We start from the raw sequence: 19213 nt of genomic DNA on the forward strand, positions 1-19213 counted from the left end.
ACCGAGGCACCCATCTGTCTCTACTCTGTATACACACTGACTTTACAACGTAGAATAAAAGTCTCTCTAACTTAGACTTGATGGAAACTTGCTGTTCCATGTGTTCTCGCTTCACGACAGCCATTCAGTAAAAAAAAAAATTGGTAATGTCAGAAGTCTTCTCACCTGCATAAGAAACAGTAAGGCTAGCCCTCCAAAAACATGCCCTTCTGATTTTTTTATTTCAAACTGGTATTGACTCTCCCATGGCTGAATCATGCCCTTGTAGACCCAAACTCACCGTTTCCTTAGCACCTTTGCTTATCACAAAAACACTGTGATTTCAGAGAGGTGAGGTTATGCCCTAACTGCCCTGCAACCAAACTCACGAACTTCCCAGCCATCCTCTATGAACATTCCACATTAGGCCCTTTTTCCAACCGGTAGGGCAACAGCTCATCTCTCAGGTCAGACACTACTCCAGGATGCTAAAGAAGTGCTTTCATCCATTCCTGGAAATTCTCCAAAGCACCAGATTGTCCTCTGAGGTCTTTCTTTAGCATAAACTATGTCCAGGTCTACTCTGCTATCCCCTTCCCCTGTTTCCCCTCCAGCAATGTCCCTTCACACTGCAGGCTAGTGTTGGAGCCCGCATACTAACTCAGGGTCGAAGAGGGATTCCTTCCCCTTCCCTGACCTGGGCTGCAGTTCAGAGACCCAGCAGTTACTTTGTGTCACTAGGCATAATACTGAGCAACCAAAGCAAAGGCCATGGTCAGCTCCTAGCTCTCACAACACTCCCCTTTCCTGGAGGAAGAAAGCAGTTGTGAGCATGTTTTCCAAATTTTGCTGTAGAGCCTTTCTACCATTGCAGCTTTCCACCTGGAAGAGAACAAGCACCGGGACACCAGTGCAGCATCTCATCAATCCAAGGAGCTGCAGTACAAGGCACAGTCTGTCCAGATTTCACATTAAGATTAAGCAGGTTGCTGAGCTGCACTCCAAACCTTTTACTCAGCCACACAAAACTCTGTAGCAGAATGCACTAGCAGTTTCCTTTGTTTTCTGGACAGTCTTGATAGCCTTTAAAAATGCAGATACTGCTTTCAGCACTTTGGAAAACCCCAGACCACAACCAAAAGTTTTAGCTAGAAGAACATATGTTCTCATTCGTTTTTAACTTTATATACTATCAGTAGCTGCAGGTAAAAATTTAAACAAGAATGACATTGCTGTGTCTAAAATCTCATGATTCTGCTTAATTCCAGTCAAACAGACTAAATGTAAAACAGCCACTACGTGCCATGAAGCCTCCGGAATCAGTAGATACTGGGTACAGCTCTTTGCTTGCCACGGCAGTATTTCCTGCTGTTGTTTAAAGCATATGCCTCTTACAAAGCAGCAGGAACGGGCATCAGCTATTCAGTTACATGTCTCCCAGGCAGGGATCCTTGTAATACTCGTCGTCTTTCAAGACATCTCTCCACAGAATGGCCTATGGTTATACTGCCGAAGGCAGGAGAAGGCATAGGATGAATCTAGCCATAGAACGTTTGCCCTCAGGAAAAAATACAACGATCCAAACTCTAAAAAGCCATTAATACCCAATTTCAGATCTCCAGCTCAAGTTTAATAAAGGTTTTCAGACTATGCTACATAATTTATACGGCATTCACAGGCAGAAGCCTCTGCATAAAGTTCTTGGCTTTAAAGGTATCCTAAGGAAATAAACTCTAAATTGTGAGGCACTGGGAGTAACTACTTGGGGGGCCTTTCTGTACTTCCTGAGGCATTAAGAACTCAAAGATCTTTGGACAGTTGTTTAAGAAAGAAAACTTAAAAAAAAAAAAAGAAAAAGAAAATCAACAACTTTTTTTAAACTGACCCACTTTTGCATGGAAAGAGCAGCAAAACCAAACTAGAACTCACAAACAACAGAAAACGACCTACAAGATTTAAGCAGCCTCTCTTGTAATTTGTCTGTTGCATTCACTTAGTCTATAAATTCCAAAAGGTAAATCCCTTTTCTTATCATGCATGTGTGAGGTCCTCAACATTGTAGGAGGTCCATTCCACTGGTAGTCACCATGCTTGGCTATAACACAACCGAATAATGACAAAGTCTCCAGCTTCTTCTGCCTCTCTTGGACTAAATGAAGGAAGCACAAGAAAGAGACAATACCTTCACATTCCCACCCTTGACCAAAAGTACCATCCCTGGAATCACTTCCATGAAAATTCTTGCATGTAACACTACTCACTCTTATGGCTGCACAATTCTATCTAAAAAACCCAACAAACCTAAACACCAAAACAACAACAAAAAAAACCCAGAACATTTACTGCATTCTTTTGCTTCCATGTCAACAAGTAGGATCTATTATTTCTTACTTTCTTTGAAAAAGCTTTAAACTCAGCCACCAAGCATAGAGCAAGAAAGATGCATTGCTGAATGTCTTTCAGAGTGGCAGCCAGAGGAGAAGAGATACAATATATACTATTTCAATAAATACTATTAAAAAAACCTTCTGTTGGTAAATTGAAATGCTTGGGTGAGGGCTGTCATACCTGCCATAGGTCCATTTCTATGACAAGCGATGCTAGTCTTTCTGATTTGAATTCAGTTAATGACAATCCACAAGGTTTTTAATCTAAGTGCCTCATTCATCATTCCTGCGTTATGTGAAGGTGCAGTCAAAAGCAGAGATGCCATTAAAGCAGATGTGTTCTATATTGTCCTTTTAATGTACACTCAGCTCATTAACTTTGATTGGTGCCCTAGTGTGGGTCAGCTTCAAAACAATTAATATTGCAACCCTTTGCCTAACATGCACCAGACCCATCATTCACTTTATGCTACTTTTTAATAAAACAAAGATTTATGCCTTGGCATGCATTGTTTGTTTTTAAACCCCTTCTTTTGCTATGCTCTTATTAAGTGCATAGAAGGATCTGCCAAGGTTTGGCACAGTTAAGTGGAGAGCATCCTCCTGCAGCGATCACAAGAAAGAACGAGCATTTATTTCACTCATGTTTTAACTATCACTTTTATCTGGGACCTTCTGAAAAATCATAAGAGAGAAACTGCACCAAGAAGTCACCAGCTTGCTGACTCATTGGATGGACTAAACTGATCTGCTTGCAAAGGCCCAGTGACTGTGAGTCTGGAAAGCCTCCCTCACATATATTTAAACTATCTGCACTGTCAATTCTGCCACCTTCTAATAAAGTTTTCCAAAACATTCCAATATAACCGTTCATCTTCATCCAGTAAAACATGATTCAATTTCTGCCAGCCTTTCAGGTGAGCATTTCAGTTGAGTTTCTTTGTGATGGGCATTAAAGTCTTGAAGAATATAAATAGTTAAAAACTCAAGTACAATAGAATCTTACTATTTTCTGCTCACTGACTTGGACAACTTGCTGTTTGCTCTTGCCTGTTGCTTTTCCTTTTGCCATCACGCTTCTGGTTTTTCTATGTATTTATCACATTTAGTGCACACATTTTCTTGCACTTTGTCAAATGCCAATGCACTCATTTTCAGGGAAAAATCTCAGCAGCTTATCTAAAGAGCTCATATTTGTACAGCAACAAACAGACTGCAGAAATGTGAATGAATGTAATTCAGAAGCAATATGGTGCCAACACCTTTGGGTAACCAAGGGCCCACTATACTTTCAACTGTATATATCCAAAAAGCTGTTGCATGAGGCACAATTCAGAAGCCTGACACAAGGATCTCAGGACTGGTAAGGAGCTCCTGTTGAAGATACTGAAGAACCTTCTGTGAGACTCAGACAAGTCCAGCTAAGGTTTACTAAGCCACAGGACATGCAGGAGTTACCACTTGTGCATGTGTGGGAAGTTCCCTCTGCTTCACTGAAGTCACTCTTAAGATGAACTGTATGCTCCTACTTCCCTGTATATTATTTTTTCAAGGGCTGCAGTTTGTAGTGCTACAGCAGAAGTGACTCAAAATACACTAACATTTTTTAATAACACTTTATTTCGTATTCTACCATGTTAAAAAAATCCCTTCTCCTGGCTCAAGCCCAGAATTAGGAACAGTAAAACAAAACACACCTAGGGTCCAATTTTCAGCTCATCCTAAAATCCCCTTTTTTTCAACCGAAGTTTTTAAGAAACAGTTGGTCAGTTCGAGATAGTAAGGCACTCGATTGCACCTACGAGCAAAGAACTCAGACACCTAGAGTACTTAGCTTATGCCCAGGTAATTACAGGTTGCAGAAAATTTGCAAGGGTATCAGCAGATGGTCATGTCTCACTCTGGCCACTCCAGTTTTAATTGTCTAAAGCTTTATTACACAATTAAAACCACACAGACATGGTCTTTCACCTAACAGGTCTATATTTAAACAAGGACAAAGGAAGGCCAATAAGGACAAAGAGGTATTTGGAAGAGATAACAGGGAAGGCTGAACGTTTATTGTAAAAACAAGGGTGACATAAGCCTCCCAGATTTTTAGGGCTGAAAGGACAGAGACAAGCCATACTCCCTGCCACCTGCTCACAATAGCACACAAAGAAAATGAGGTCAGAAGTCAGTATACCTTGATGACATCGTCTTTTAATGCCTCAAAGGAGCAGGTTGTTCTTTGACTTCCCTTTTACAGTAATTGTTGTGCCAGAGACTGACTTTTTAATTATCTTGCATTCACATTTTTTTCTCCTCTCTGACTATGCATAGAAAACTGGCTGTTGATTAGAACATTATTCAAGCATCCCTTGGTATCCAATCCATCTGAAGCATGAGAAGGTAATTTAATTTACACTCTTCCAGTCCCACAAGCTACACTCTGGGGGACAATAGGAAAGGAAGCAGTCTGTGGGTCTCAGCTATTCTCCTTATTAGCTTAGTGACACAAAAGAAGAGATAAACTATGAATGAATGCTGCCTTTCTTGAGCCGATTCTCATCAGCTTATGCTTCTTTTACACCCAGAGACTGTTATTTCAGTTGGTTATGAGTTTCTTGCATTAAATATGTCACCTTATAACGCAGAAGTAGCAGTAGAACACTTGGTTAAAGGGGTCATAAACCCCTGTTTTCACCAAAAGGAAAGTAGCTCATTTGGTGGTGAGATGGAAGGAATACCACCAAAAATAGACCCTATGAAATGCTAGATCAAACTCATTTTGCAGTGAGAGGATCTGACACAAGAAGTCAGATTCAGACAGAAAGCAGACAGCAGATGTCTCAATTCACTAAATAACTGGAGGTAATGGCGAGAGATGGTAATGTGCCCCAGCAATGAGGCTACAAAACTTCTGCTTTTATTTAGATTTGACAATGAGTGAAGAACATTTTATCTGTGGAAGTTTTTCGGCCAATCCACTCCATGTGGACATACAGTAGAGAACTGGCTTTGCTGTCAACAGAATAAAAAAAGCGTTTGCTAAAAAAGAAGCTCAGGTAGGGCTGTGAGATGTGTAAGCCTTTCCCTTTGTGTTGAACAATACCAGTGTCCGTGTTTCCTGCCAAATCTACTATGTTCCAATTCTGCACTTAAAACTATTTTTCCATTCTCAAAAAGATTGAAAGACGTTTCTGTCAAACCACTGAGTCAAGCCTCCGAGACTGAAAGTCATACTACAGAGAAGAGATCAGATTTATCTTTTTTTTTTGAGAGTGTTCTTATATTCACAAAAACTCTGTCAGAAAGGCATGTATAAGGTCACTGCTTGATTTATGCAAATTGTGTTAATCTTTTTCTGTAAGATTGCTGCAATAACTTCAGAATGGTGCATTATCGTCTGTGATTACAGAAACTGAACTCTGTTTTGGTGCCTTCTGAGTTTCAAGTACTAACTGACAAGACCATGCAAGTAAATATTAATCAGCAGAGAGCAACTGCTGTTGAAGATGAAGTGCTCTTGACTGAAGATGTAGATAACAACTGAGGTGACAAATCTGATGCTTACTGGAAAATCAGAACTGTGCATGTTTATAAAAGTGTCAGAGACAACTTCATAATGCCACTGGCTTGATACCAAGTTTATATTTGTTTCAACTTTCAGAAGTCAACTCAGGAATGTCAGTGCACAAAGGAGAAATATGAATAAAGAGAATAAACTGAGACCTTCTAAAAGCATCTGCAAGATGACCTCATGTATTGCCCTACGATTTAATGTTTAGTAATGTTTAATACCTTCATCAATGACATGGACAGTGAGATCGAGTGCACCCTCAGCAAGTTTGCAGACTACAGCAAGCTGAGTGGTGTGGCTGACATGCCTAAGGGACGCGATGCCATCCAGAGGGACCTGGACAAGCTCAAGTATTGGGCCCTTGTGAACCTCATGAGGTTCAACAAGGCCAAGTGCAAGGTCCTGCACCTGCATCAGGGCAACCCCCAGTATCAAAGCAGGTCAAGGGAGGTGATTCTGCTCCTCTACTCTGCTCTGGTGAGACCTCACCTGCAGAACTGCATCCAGCTCTGCAGTCCTTAGCACAGGAAAGACATGGACCTGTTGGAGCGGGTCCAGAGGGGGGCCACAAAAATGATCAGAGGGATGGAACACCTCTCCTATGGGGAAAGGCTGAGAGAGTTGGGGTTGTTCAGCCTGGAGAAGAGAAATCTCTGGGGAGACCTTATTGCGGTCTTTCAATACTTGAAGGGGGCTTATAAGAAAGATGGGGACAAGCTTTTTAGTAGGGCCCGTTGTGATAGGACAAGGGGTAATGGTTTTAAGCTAAAAGAGGGTAGATTTAGACTAGACATAAGGAAGAAATTTTTTACAATGAGGGTGGTGAAACACTGGAACAGGTTGCCCAGAGAGGTGGCAGATGCCCCATCCCGGGAAATATTTGAGGTCAGTTTAGATGAGGCTCTGAGTAACCTGATCTAGTTAAAGATGTCCCTGATCATTGCAGGGGGGTTGGACTACATGGCTTTTAAAGGTCCCTTCCAATCCAAACCATTCTAAGATTCTATTATTTTTAAGCCAGATCATCTTATAGAAGGTTGCCCAACACCAATGAAATCAATAGCATTATGTTTGGTTCACCTTACCTCTAAATTTGTCCCTCTGTTTTGCAAAATTATCTATGACAAATTCTTTGATATGCGTAGTAATTGAATAATCAGCTAATTAGCATGAAAGCAGATATCCAGTGATGTATGCTATATGTTCGTTAGCAACGAGCATTTCCTGATACAAGTGATTGAAAGAAATCCCGATTTGATAAATAGAATCATAGAATCATTTAGGTTGCAAAAGACCTTTAAGATCGAGTCCAAACGTAAACCTAACACTGCCAAGTAAAGTAAAAGCAACTTTCTTCTCCCTTTCAAGAGACTGAACATGAACAGACTTCTGAAAAAAATTCAGCAGCGATTAACCTAAAAATAAAATGCCTGTTCACAAAGACTAGCTTGAACATGTGATTATGAGGAAGTTAATTTCCTGCAATTTATAGGCTCTTGTAAAACCTATAGATGCACATCATGACTTAGATTAACTTATTTTAAAGTGATGTTGTGCAGAACGAAGGAGTTGTAGTTCTTTAATATCTTTTGGGCTTGGTGCTTAGTGTTAAACAGGTTTTACGGACAGAAAAAGTAGTCCACTAATTTAACGTCTAGTCTCTCACCTTGTCTTTGGTGACTGTTTAATATAAAGTGAATTAATAACATTATTAAAAACATCAAATGACAAAGAAGTGGAACTACATGTGTTTTAATTTCCCTTTCTAGCTGCAAATTATGGCAGCTACCAAATGGCTAGCTCTCCGTATGCTAACATCTTCTATGATTCATACATGCTCCCCCAGAAAACATATTGCCTTAATTTACATTCAACCTTTGATCAACTCCCCACAAGTTTTGATGATGTTTGTAAAATATGCAAAGCACAATTTCCAACTGAGACAGTCCCACCTCGCTCAACAACTCACCCCCTTTTCTGCAGTGACCACTATTTCAAAATTCTGTGAATTGCCACACATTTCTTTTCAAATGTACATTTAAGACATATTTTGTTCTTTTTCTCTTCACTGCTGGATCTTGTCCTGGGCTGTATCCAGCCCTGATGTACTTATCAAGCACTAGATGCAAACCTTGAACACCTGTAAAACCTTAACGACATAACTAAAAATACAGAAACTTGGCAGCTTTTTTTGAGTGTGTATCATTTCTACTTATCCTCTTAACTGGCACTTATTCTTTAAAGGCGTGACATGCCATAAAAGCAGCTCAGTTTCCAAGTGTCTGCAATGACAGTTTGAACTCCAGTACTTGGCAATCCTTTAGACTACGTGTGAATTTCTGATAAAATCAGCTGGCACTTTTGCTGCTGATTTCAACAAGATCAAGATTTCATCCTACTCCTGTTGGCTAACATGATTCAAAATGTGGGAAGGATTATTACAACGATGAGCTACCACGTGGCTTAGGAGGTTACCTTGCTATAAGGTCACCACAGAAATTCCTCAACTGGAGCTAGATGGATTAAGATTCTCTTTCCCCCGAGGCAGATAGGGAGTCCTTTTTTTCCATGCGCTGTTGTTCCTCTGAGCACGGAGCAGCCTAACAAAGGCCAAGGAAGCCTGCAGCCTAAGGCACCGATCACAACTGCACTTATACTCAGATCACATTCTTCAGTTTTGCTGTGCCCGTGAGGACTGGATATTTTTGATAAGGATGACTACTGCAAGACTGATACAGTCAGTTGATTCCATCATGCTGTGATTTATGCAAAGTCCCTTAAAGTCTGTATCTTAATTCCCACACCAGAATGCCTTCTGTGCTTGGCACCATACATAAACAAATAATCCAAGCCTTGAGAAATTTGCAAGCTGGAAAGATGAGACAATGGACAGGAACAGAAATAACCACAGAAAGGTAAAGGCATTTGTTAAGTTGACAATGTGTCATTGTCACACATTGTGTCAAGGTCACACAATCCCTCAGTGCAGATGTGGAAAGAGACATTATGCCAGGCCCACCTGATACTGATCTTAAGGCTAGGCCAGAGCCATTCCAGAGTCCATGGAAGGCATGGTCTCAGTGCTGGGGGAGACCACTCCTTCAATTTCCTAACTTCAGGAATTTAAGAAATATTAACATTTATACACAAAACCCTGTAAGATAATTCTTCAAGGTTTAAAAAATCCTCTAAGAGGCAAATGTGTAAAGATCTATCATTGCAGAAAACCTGGCCAGGTTAATGAGAAACCTCTGTCTGTAATACAGTAGGGGATTTCAGCTGGATCACACTGATTGCCATTACATGAAATCATCAGCTTGTTCTCTCGCCCAGACTGTATGGTAAGCCTGACAACAAATATATTCCCACTGAAGAACAATGACAATATAAGGACAGAATTTAATAGAGTAATTTCCATTACAAAACTATTTCCTAGCCTATGAAATTACCAACTCTTTACTAAACAGAGACGACTGCCAAACGCAGTGCATGCTTATTCATATTGGGAGTTCCAAGCATTTTCACCATCTACAGATGTGATATGAAGAGATTTATGTTATCTGAACACGACAGCAGCACAGAGTGACGACAACAGAGGCTACAGTCCTTTTAAGAATGCCTGGAAATACTTTATCCCATTTTTCCCTAATTTTGACTATTAACCTGATGTGCTAACAGCCACAAAGGACTAGGTCCCCTGTTAATACAGAACAGCAGAGCTCTACTAAAGACACTCGAGTGACACCTATAGCTTGGCATGGGCCAGTATATACACAGAGGACATACCACCAAATGAAAGGGGCTTAGCAGCATTGTTCTTTCATCTGTTTGCCAGGAGAAAACTGTAGCAGCACATGTCTGCCTTCAGCCTGCAGCAGCTGCCAGGCACGGACAGGCTGAAAATGTGGCTCAACAATCTGTTAAGACTTTTCCATCCAAGAGTATCAATTAGAGTTGCATATGATGTATATGGCCCCTTCAGTAAGCTTTCATTCAGTAATGAAGAAAACTTACAAAATTGTGCATAATTATATGGGTTAAGACCCATATTATTTCAGGTTTATTGGTATTTTTATATTTACCTAGATATACCAAATATTCAGCGAAAGTTTATGGAGAAAAGATTCAACATTTGGACAGAATATGCAATATTTGACATCACAGTAAATTGCACATTCAAAACGCAAGTTTTCTAATATTAGTGCTTGACTTTCCAGTCCACACACTTCATAACATTCCCATTCAGCACTTGATATGGCATTCATGCTAACTGAAGCATGAATATATGAAATGGTGAAAATACCAGTAAAGACAAAGGAGGACAGCCTTGCAACTAAAGAGCAAATTTAGGTCCAAAGTGAGCCCAAGTCAAACGAAGACCATAGAGAATCAGTCTTAAGAACTTTCTCAACAGGCTTCAAATCAGATGTGACTTGTCCCAGCTTTGCCACTAATCGACTTTGGCACATGGCAGCTGACAGCAAGTCAAGTCAATCCAGATTTTCAGAACAACTTGATTGTCTAAAAGGAACCTGAGGCAGAGACTCTGTGCTTCATTTATGGTGCAATTCTCAAAATCACATATAAAGTCCAGAAAAAGTCTACTACCAAAGTATTTTGTACCCCAAATGCCAAATTGTGCTTCTGTATCTCTTTAGAGCCACCCTGACCTGACCGAACCCCACAGGACAGATGTATCTCCATGCAAGTTCTTGGAGACCCAGTGAACACAAATTAGAGCAGCAGACTTGGCATAAATGTTGCAGCAGCCAATATTTTTTACTTTAGTAAAATACACTCAAAGAAAAAGAATATGCAGCCATAGAACTAGGTGTCTCAACCCTCTTTACACAAACAAAATATGAGTTAGGGCACTATTCTAAAATTTGGCAGTCACAGACACTTCCTATGTTTCCAAAGAGCCAGATCACTATGAGTAAAAGGTTACAATGAATTGAGGACAACCATGCTATTCCACTTCGAGTAAAACAGAGACTCTCTGGACAAAATGTACACCTGACTCTCCAACCCTACTGAACACTAAAACTTTCTCACTGGAGCAACCAACAGTCTCCAGAGACAGGGAATGGATCGAGGCCTGGAGCAGTTGAACTGATTACTGGAGACAGCATTAGTCTATGTATTCTTTGATTATTTGTGCTAGTTTTTAATGGAAGCTGTAGATTCAAACAAACTGCATGCTAAACCAGCCTGAAAAAACCCCCAACAAGTCACTCAGGTGAACACAGATCACAAGTGCAGCCTGAGTGCTCACCAGCACTGCCCCAGTACCACCACCGGCTTTTGAGCAGGGCCACAGCATGTTGCCAACAGCAGCCACTCTGTAAGCCTCAACTCTCAATGGGCTTTCAGCAAAACAGGGTTGATGTTTGTTGCACTCACCCTCAGGGAAACACTGCAGCCCAGATGTGCAAGGTGCTTGCGAGAATTCAAAATGTGCGCAACCAAGAGCAGTCTCAGCATCTAATTTAACCTTCAGCAACTGCTCGTGGGCTGATTAGGAGGTGCGAGCCCTCAGAGAGCTGAGCACTGCACTCCTGCCATTCTGTCCAACTCCCTTCACACCAGTAAGACAGAGGGCTAGATGCGGAGCAGCGGGGGTGTCACATATATACTGCCATTTGTACCTAACACAAACAAGAAAGAATGAATCTCCTTGAACAGGAGATGCTTAGCTTGTGCAGCTATCTAAAGATAGTCTGGACTTAGATTACTGATAAAATGTATATGTATTTTCTCTTGGAAGGAGTATACATACAACTCTGCAAGGCCTATGAATATGATAGAACCTACTTCATCCATTCTGGGTTCTCTCAAGCATTTACATGCTCTAGACAAGGATTTCATTAGCTCCAGCTGCAGGCTGCATCACTAAGCCAGCTTACCCGGAGCAATTCAACTAACAAGTAGGCTAACTTTACCAGCAGGTAACTTTATGATCATTTATGTAGTATTCCTTTTATTCCATAAAAAGGAACTGCAGTAATATTAAATCATTGGTCCTCAGTATGGTAAAAGCTTTAATGGCAGGCAGGCAGTGCTGAAAGATTTGGAGAAATAACAAGGGTTTTTGTTTGCACAGTTTACTATTCCATATTTCAGTCTGACAGTCTGGAGAGATAAGAAAACAGAAAAGAAGGTAAATGTGAACAGAAAGCTCAGAGGAAAGTTAACTTCCATCTTTCTTTTGGTGAGACTGACACCCAGCAAAAGTGATATCCTTTCTCAAAAGAAGAATCTGTAACTTGCTGCAGGCAAATAGTCAGCATCAATGGGAATGGGATCATTTGCAAGATCCGTCTGGCTTTAGGGCTTTCTGTGCCTTGTTAGCCTTCTCCTGTGTCAGTCTGCCGTGGCTACAAAACTCAATCTGAACCCTTGTGACACTCTTTTTTATACATCTTTTGTCCATCGCTCACCAAGATTACCAGCAATTCAAGCATAAGTAATGTTACAGACCTTTCATTTCCTATTAAATACACGAGCTATAAGATTTCATATACTTTGTAGTTGGTGGCATTCAGTATAGCATGTTGTATGTAAACACAAAGAAACATTCCAAATAAAATCAGAAACTACTTTGTTAATGGAAAACAAATGTAAACATCCTTAAAGACCAATTTGCTATTCATAATGCTGAGGAGCATCAGAACAGTCAGAATATTCAAGTCACAAAAGCTGCAGTAAAAATCGTGAGATCTTATTTTGGTCCAACTATTTGGACTGTGAAATTCCTGACTTCAAATGAATGACTGCATGGTGTCATGCTTCTAAAAAATTAAAAATCGATGAAGTGGATCAAATGCTTTTTACCAAAAGTAAAAATAAAATCCCTTGTGATATTTGGTAACTCATCAGAAAAGGTCAAGTGTTTCATGCAAATCAAACAATTATAAAGAAACCTTCTGCCAGTCTTTAAGCTATTCAAATTTAAAGATAATGCAGCAGGGCAGATTTTTTGCTTCCTTATCGATGTTCAATTTTGTTAAAACCTTTGTGTTGTCCTGGTTACTGCAGTTTTGGGCTTCAATCTGGCTTCACAGCTGTCCCCATTAAAATATGAAAAAACCTGGCTGCTTTGATTTATAGCTTATTCTAAGCTGAGTGAACTAAACACGTCATCTCTTGTATCAGCTGACAAATTCTAGAGGTCTCATTTTATATTGTCTATAAGGCCAGGGTATAAGCATGGTTTTGTTTCTATAGCTGGATCCTCAGCCAGGGAAATGCAAGTACCTACTTTGCAGTCAATATATCTCAGCCTATACATCTTTGCCATCTAAAGCCACCTCACTACACACACATGAAATAGCAATGCTTCTCTCCCCATGTACTACCCCACCACTGCACTTGGCACATGACATGAGCTCAGTAAGGACAGGGCTCACAGCAACTTCGAGGCATTAGCAGATTCAGTGACTCTTTCAGGGAAAGACACACTCCCAAAGTACCCTCACAGCTGAATTGCTGCCAACTAGGCATACAGCAAGTATCTCTGTCCATACTACCGAGCCAAGCACCAACAATGACCCAAACAGAAAATCAAAAGCTGAACACGTTCTGTATCCCATATTCAATTCTATTCCTATCCCATAGTATGGCAACCCCATAATAAACATTCTGCTACACATGACTTCAGGATTCTCCAGGAAGAAGACAAGGCTGATTTGTCTGCCAAACGCCTCCAATGTGCTGTCTCAGCTAGCCACAGTGGGATATGTGGTGGACTCCAGACAAGCATCCACCATAGACAGAGGTGTCTCTCGGAGATTGCTGGGACACCTGCCCTCTCCTTCCTGCTCTGCTTCTGCGCTTGTCCAACACAAACACCTAGTTAGGTCCGTATCCAAACCGCTTGTATCAGGAGCAAGTTTGTGTTCAACCATAGGCATTGGCACGCACTTCAGCCCAGAGCACGCTTAGGCTACAGCACAGCAAGTAGTCAATATCACGTTCCAGCCCCTCCACAACCACTGAGGAAGGGAACCTGCAGGAGGTAACGCCTGGCTGGTTACTCAGGTGTCGAGTAGCCATAGGTTTCCCCAGAGACTCATAAAGGAAGTTTTGGGTTTGATCTGCAGGAGCCAAAAGGGATTTGACCAGTCTGAACTGAGTCCGTTGTATTGGCATTTCCATGTGCCATACACACCACAGAAAAGCTGTAAAATATATGTCAGTGACATTTTCAGAGTTCAGCAGTTTCAGTCACCAGTTATTCCCCCACTCCCTTGTTTATTGCCTCAATAACCCATGAAGGCAAGGTGAAAGGCCAACCAATGAAAACACTGAATATTAAAAAGGTTAAAGTATATGATTATAAGTGCATTAAAGGTTTATAGTTTTGTAACTGACTATACTGGGGATATAAATGATGTTGTCTTGTTCTCGCAACAATGAAGAGAAACTGGGACAAAGAAACCTGTTCTTGTGGTAAAAACTCTAATGGAAATCAAGTGTTGGAAATTTAACTCTTCCTGTTTGCAATCTGCAGGGTGTACACCTCTTGAGATATACCAAATGCATAGTCAGGCTGAGAGGATTAAATAGCTTTTAGTGACAACTCAGATGACTGATCTTCATATTGACTGCAGTTCTCATATAAGTAATTTTAATTTTGAATATTTTATTGGATATCTGAATGCCAGATTATTTATCCACTGTGGTCAAATAGGCTTGAAAACCTGTCTTTCTGATACAGTGGATAATGCATTCCCATTCGACTCTCTTTGATCATTTTATTTTTGTTTCAAAGGTGGCACAGAACAGCTGCTTAAGGAACAAAGCTCAAAATGCACTCTAAATCTAAATGACTGACACCTGATGAGGCACAAAGTGCTCCCTACAAGGACACAGAATGCTCAGGACTGTGCTTTTTTATTATTATTATTATTATTAATCACTCACCTAAGACAGTATATTGAAGCTAATTATTTCAACTACTCCTTAAAAAAATCAACCTTCGAGATCTTATGTTGAGGACAGAAAAACCAGTTAATTAATGTAAGAGTCATGTTGAACTTGAAGCGAACTGAAACAGACATTGTTAAGTTTTGCAAGGATTACGGTTAGATCATACTCACTAGTACTTTTTCTTGTCAAAGAGATCAGAAACAAAATAAATCCTAACAGGAGCATAATGTTGTTACTGATGGTTTTACCATCTCCATTTTAATTACACATTTAAGATAAAATATTTAATAACTATTTCATTCATACTGCAAGTATGATGTACACTTACCAATTTATCTGAAAATGGTAAAAACCTGTAATCTCAGATTTTGGTAACGTACTTGAATGCCACTTAACATTCTGACTATACTGGCCCTATACAATACCAGCATTAAATGGATTGCACGTAATGAAAACAATTGAAGAATTCACTTTCAGTGAGAAATCATATTGGAATGTGAGAGCTGTAATGACCAACTGATGCTAATCAGTGTATATTATTCCATCTTAATCCACTGAAAGAAAGGTTAGCAGGTGACAGATAAACAAAAAGATGTGAATAAAATTCTGGGTAGTGTTTCAGAGCACTTTGGCTTATTTAGTATGATAGGTCCAATTAAAGATATTAATTTTAAAAAAAAACAAAGCATTTTAGCCCTAAAATTTATTTTAGCCCTACTTTGTATTTAACAATACAGGACATCCTTAGCAGGGAATCCGTGCAGTGGAGAGCTGTAAGTTGATTCTAAAAGTAACAGAGTCCTAAGAGTGAATAGCAGTCGAATGTTATTGCCCCTAAATGCTCTTAGAGGACTAGTAGCATCACAGGTACACAAAACAGCAGCAGAGAGGAACCAACAGACATTTTTAGGCTCATATCCAGCAGAGCTGGAACAGCTATCAAAATATTGCATCTACTTCTCACGCCCACATTTTCAAAATAGATTTTTTAAATACCTGAAAAGATTTCAGAGAAGAAACCTTCATTCAAAGACTGGGTTAAAGTCTTCAGAGAGAAAAGTAATTTTAAAAAGATAGGGAGATAGATCATCTTGGGGGAGAAAAATATCTAGTACTAAAGAACATTTTAATTTGGTAAAAGGCAGCATAACAAGAAACTACAGGAGGAAGTTATGCCTGACAAATTCAAACTCTACTTCAACATGGAGGGTAATTAACTAGTAAAAAAAAAACAGAAAACCTTGCTTGATTCGTGTCTTCTCACCAGGAGTCTGGAAGCGAGGCAGAGGAGAGACAGATCATACAGTCTCATCATGACTAGAAAATGTATTATACAAAAGAGCCTCTTCTGGTGTTCAACTCCATAAATGAGAAATTTCATTCAGTGAAGACAGGGATTATATAAAGGATCTTATAATTTTATGAACCCCAATATTTTGGCAAGCAAGTGTGGATTCCACATAACTGCATCATGCTTTTAGAGCTATGAAAACCATGATGAGCTGAGGTAAGCCTATTCTTTTTCCTGTCAAACTGGTTTTGACTAAATTAACACATTTCATGACAGGAACAGTTTTCCCTCCTCTGAAAACAACTTCCACATACTGAAATTTCTCAAGCAGAGAAAAACAAAGGATTTGGAAGTCTAGCTAATATACCTGACATCCCCAAAGTAAGCAAGCTAGTCTCTAATTCGTGACAACCACAAGCCTGCCTTGCTGGAAGGACTGTCAGTCCACCTTTCTGAGGCATCAAAGATGCAGGTGGAGAGGAATAAGGCTTCTGAGTTTTTACCTCATCTTTTCTCCAGAGAAATACTGCCATGTGAGGCAGCGTGCTGCTGAGCCAGGAGAGACAAGTCCACATCAACTTCTTACCCCCCCACCAAAAAATCAACTACACAATGCACCCTAAACTCCTGGCACAGGGACAGTTTTCATTTTCAACACAAACTACCAGCACCAGTACAGAAAAAGTCACTGCCTTGAACAAGGAAAGAGGAAATTTAGTTGTTTAGAAGGTTCACACTAATTTAGTCAAACATTAGACAAAGGTCTGAAAATCTGAAGCGTGTAACCAAAAGAACAAGACCTCTTAACTTTCTACTAATCATCAAGCTGCTAAATCTGAGGTAATTAAAACTGTCACCAGTCTTTTGGCTCTCACACAATCCCTCCCTGCCCTTCTCGCCATTAAACCAAAATTACATTAGACAAACCTCCTGCTTTAAAATCTCCTCAGCCAGTTTCACCCTCAAGGCAAACCTGAAAAGCCAAGTTTTTTGTTGTGTCTTGAAGAGCAATAGCCAACAGCTCACTGGATGCGACCTCTCCCGTGGGGCACCACGGCCGCTCAGGGAAGGGCCTCCCAGGCCCCAGAGGGGAGCGCAGGCCTCGCCGCCTCACGGTGCTGCCCCTCAGGGGGAGGCATCTCCTCAGGAGAACGGATCCGGACTGCTTGCGGTCTCACAAAGATGAACCAGCACACAGCACAGTTTTCAAATGCTCTCATATAATTTTTCATTACGTTTTCAAATGCTTCCAAGAGCTCAGCATGAGCCTCTTACAGACTTTGTCCCTGTGAGCTGCACGGAGTAACACTCCGCCTCAATAAAATGGCAGCTACCTCACAAAGCTACCACACTCCAAGGAATTTTAAGCTCGAGTTCATGTCCAGGACAAGTGAGCCTTTCAAGAGCTACTGAGAGGCTCATTTGCACCAGATTTGTCCTCCAAACAGGCATATTTTATGTTTATAACATACAGGACCACAGCCTTACTGCTGCCTCAGACTGCCTCCTCTCCAAGCTGCTCCAGCCCCTGCCTCCTCCCGCCTGCCCAGGGCCCCTGCCTCCCTCCCACTGCCACTACCAGTGCATCAGCACGACCCTGAGGAGATTGGGGGGGGGGAATGGGGAGGGGGGGGAATGGGGGGTCCCTCACCATCACCTCAGGCGTCCTCTCGTGGCCCAGCCTTTCCCGCCCACCGGCAGCGCGTGCACAGTGCCCTCACGTGAGGAGGGGGGCGGGAAAAGGCGGGAGGGAAAAGGCGGGAGGGAAAAGGGAGGGTGGGAAAAGGGAGGGTGGGAGGTGCCATTTTGTGGTAGGGGGAAAGGGGGTGAGAGGTGTGTGAGCTGGGTGGAGAAAGGTGGGGAGGAGGAGAAAAGGTAGTGAGGGGAAGGGTGGGGGTGTGGGACTGGGCTTGTGCTTGTGAGGGGGCAGTAAGGGGAATGGGTGTTAGTGGTGGGGAGGGAAAGGTGAAGGAGAGGAGGCATGATGGAATGTGAGGTGTCTGTGTGAGAGAGGTGGCCTTGGAGGTGTGTGGAAAGGGGTTGTGTGTAAAATTAAGGAAATGAGGGGATGGTAAAAGGCAGGGGGAGATTTAGATGTAGATTTAGAATAGATATTAGGAAGAAATTCTTTCCTGTGAGGGTGGTGAGACCCTGGCCCAGGTTGCCCAGAGAAGCTGTGGCTGCCCCCTCCCTGGCAGTGTTCAAGGCCAGGTTGGATGGGGCTTGGAGCAACATGGTCTGGTGGAAGGTGTCCCTGCCCGTGGCAGGAACTAGACGGTCTTTAAGGTCCCTTCCAACCCAAACCATTCTGTGATTCTGTGACAGCAGCATCTAATATTATATAAACTAAAAGTACACAGATATATCCTGTCACAAAACTTCTCTAGCATGCACACCTAAGTCTATTGTCAGAGTAACACTTGTTGTAATACCCTGCTATTTAACGGAACTGGATTAAAGAGTCCTATTTCTATTACAGGACATTATAGTTACGACCACAAAGCTGATGCCTGTAATTACAAAGAAAGTTAAGATTTTGGTTTTTACTGACCAACATGGAGAACTAAACATGTTTCCAGAATCACAGGAATGCAGCAGCTGTTGGCCAAACTACCTCTGCTTCAATGCAAGTAGAGACAAGAACAGGCAATAATGCATTGGCCATGCACACTTAATGCCACTCTTGCACTGCTCTTCAGAAGAGCGGTTTATTTCGTTTTCAAAATTCCTTTCCATAAGTTTTCTGCTAGTGCTGTGGATTCATACCCAGGTTTGTTTGTAAGCTTGATTGTTTGCAAGCTTGATTGTTTGCTTGTTTTTTAATGTCACCATCACCTGAAATGATCTATTTGTGTCCTTTAGCGTGGCTACTGATCTCTCTGTGAATCAGTCCTGGAACTGAACAGCAAGAGTCACTGACAGAAGTGAGAAAGAGACAAAGAGAGGAAAGGTGGCAGGATTGATGTGGAAAGGATACAATGTGTAATTCTCACTGACAGACTGATACATTTACTTTAGCAGCTCTTCACTACTGAAGTAGTACTTAAAGTATAGTCACATTTG

Source organism: Nyctibius grandis, chromosome 32 (assembly GCF_013368605.1).
Source record: "Nyctibius grandis isolate bNycGra1 chromosome 32, bNycGra1.pri, whole genome shotgun sequence".
NCBI classification, from domain to species: Eukaryota; Metazoa; Chordata; class Aves; order Nyctibiiformes; family Nyctibiidae; genus Nyctibius; species Nyctibius grandis.